The sequence below is a fragment of the Malaclemys terrapin genome, chromosome 15 (assembly GCF_027887155.1).
Source record: "Malaclemys terrapin pileata isolate rMalTer1 chromosome 15, rMalTer1.hap1, whole genome shotgun sequence".
Lineage (NCBI taxonomy): Eukaryota > Metazoa > Chordata > Testudines > Emydidae > Malaclemys > Malaclemys terrapin.
This window is the reverse complement of record NC_071519.1, coordinates 14,491,344-14,493,843: the sequence shown is the minus strand read 5'-3', so window position 1 is coordinate 14,493,843 and position 2,500 is coordinate 14,491,344. Positions and strand designations below refer to the sequence as shown.

At 72.8% G+C, this 2,500-nt stretch overlaps 1 non-coding gene across 1 annotated transcript; it reads left to right on the top strand.

Moving 5' to 3' along the window:
* Positions 1 to 1,525: 1,525 nt before the first annotated feature.
* LOC128823767 (5S ribosomal RNA) lies at positions 1,526 to 1,644 on the top strand. The gene has a single exon (XR_008442003.1). It is a non-coding gene; the product is annotated as a 5S ribosomal RNA (ribosomal RNA).
* The last annotated feature ends 856 nt before the right edge of the window (positions 1,645 to 2,500 follow it).

The window sequence follows — 2,500 nt, the reverse complement described above, 5'->3', positions numbered from 1 at the left end:
TTTTTTTTTTTTTCCCCCAGCCCGCTTCCTCCGGGTTGACCCGGTGGCCGAGCGTCTCACCGTCCCCGGACGCAGCGAGGTACTGCCTCCCGGCCGTCAGGATCGGGCCCACGGAAGTCTGATTTTTTAAAAAAATTTGCCGACGCCACCGCGGAGGGCTACCCGGCCACCCCGGGCCCCGGAGCCGGAAAAGGGAAGAAAAGGATCGGGCCCACTAGAGACATGGACCCGGCCGCCAAGCAGGCCGCCCTGGGCTCACCCTCCCCGGCCGCAGCGAGGGACATCCTCCCGGCCGACAGGATCGGGCCCCTGGAAGTCTGGGGGGGGGGGGGGGAAATCCGCCCCACGCCTCCGAGGAGGGCTGCCCGGGCGGGCCGGGCCCCGGAGCTCGGAAAAAAAAAAAAAAACACCCCAAAAAAGGATCGGGCCCACTAGAGACATGGACCAGGCCGCCCTGGGCTCACCCTCCCCGGCCGCAGCGAGGGACTGCCTCCCGGCCGACTGGATCGGGCCCCTGGAAGTCTGGAAAAAAGAATGGAACCTGACGCCTCCGAGGAGGGGGCGCCCAGGGAAGGAGGGAGATCCGGGTCGACCTGGTGACCGGACGGGAAAGCGGCCACCGGGCGTGCCCGTTCAAACCTAGGGGTTGACCTGGCGGCCGGAAAGCAAACCGGCCACTGGCTAGCCCCGTCGGCAACCTACGGGTTGACCTGGTGGCCGGGAAGCGAACCGGCCAGCAGGTGAACCCGTTCGATTCCACGGGTTGACCTGGTGCCCGGGAGGGGACTCTGAAAAATGTTCAGCCCTTTCGGCTCGGGGTTGACCTGGTGGCCGAGAGGGGACTCGGACGGCAGGCAAGCCGCCCTGGCCTCACCCACCCCGGCCGCAGCGAGGGACTGCCTCCCGGCCGACTGGATCGGGCCCCTGGAAGTCTGGGGGGAAAAAGAAAATGGAACCTGACGCCTCCGAGGAGGGGGCGCCCAGGGAAGGAGGGAGATCCGGGTTGACCTGGTGACCGGACGGGAAAGCGGCCACCGGGCGTGCCCGTTCAAACCTACGGGTTGACCTGGTGGCCGGGAAGCGAACCGGCCAGCAGGCGAACCCGTTCGATTCCACGGGTTGACCTGGTGCCCGGGAGGGGACTCTGAAAATTTTTCAGCCCTTTCGGCTCGGGGTTGACCTGGTGGCCGAGAGGGGACTCGGACGGCAGGCAAGCCGCCCTGGGCTCACCCTCCCCGGCCGCAGCGAGGGACTGCCCCCCCTCCACCCACCCACCCCCCCCCCCGGCTGACAGGATCAGGGCGCACTGGATGTCCGGGACAATATTTTCCCCGACGCCGGGGAGGGCGGGCGGGCGGAGGGGCTCTGGCGGCCAGCCCGGGCCCCGGAGCTCGAGAAGGAAAAAAGGACCGGGCCCGCGAGAGACGGGGGCCCTGCCGCAGGGGGGCAGTCCGACCGGGGCTCACCGTGCGGCAGGCCCGGGCGTCGGCAGGGGAAAGCGGGCGAGGAGGCGCGGGGGCCGGGTGCCTACGGCCATACCGGACCGAACGCCCCCGATCCCGTCCGATCTCGGAAGGTAAACCGTCCCGGGCCTGGCTAGTACTTGGATGGGTGACCGCCTGGGAATCCCAGGTGCCGTAGGCAGCTTTTCCCGGTCCGAGCCAGCTCTCTCTCCTTTTCTGGGGAGGAAGGAGAGGGGGGGGACGGGCCGGAAAGCCCCTCGTCGCTCCTGCCGAGTCGGAGGTCGCGGCCGCAGGTCACGGGTCTGGGCGCCTGGGGTCCGGCTCCCCACCCGGCTTCCTCCGCGGAGGACCCACCGAAGCCGCTGGGGGAGACCCCGGGCATGGGGCGGACTGGCCCGGACCCTCCCGGCCGCCGGCCCGCAGGACCGCCCCGAATCCCCCCGCCCCGCGGCCACCCAGGCCAGGCCTGGCCAGGCGGGACGGACGGCGGGTGTCCAGCGCCCAGCGGCTTCCGCCAGCGGGGACCCACGGCCCCCAAAGCCGCAGGGGGAGGCCCCGGGCCCGGGACGGACTCGCTCGGACCCCCTGCGCCCGGGCGCCGGCTCGCGGGACCGCCCCGAATCCCCCCGCGGCCACCCAGGCCAGGCCTGGCCAGGCGGGACGGACGGCGGGTGTCCAGCGCCCAGCGGCTTCCTCCAGCGGGGACCCACGGCCCCCAGAGCCGCAGGGGGACACCCCGGGGCCGGGACGGACTCGCTCGGACGCGCTCGGACCCCCTGCGCCCGGCCGCCGGCTCGCGGGACCGCCCCGAATCCCCCGCCCCGCGGCCACCCAGGCCAGGCCTGGCCAGGCGGGACGGACGGCGGGTGTCCAGCGCCCAGCGGCTTCCGCCAGCGGGGACCCACGGCCCCCCAGAGCCGCAGGGGGAGACCCCGGGGCCGGGACGGACTCGCTCGGACGCGCTCGGACCCCCTGCGCCCGGCCGCCGGCTCGCGGGACCGCCCCGAATCCCCCCGCGGCCACCCAGGCCAGGCCTG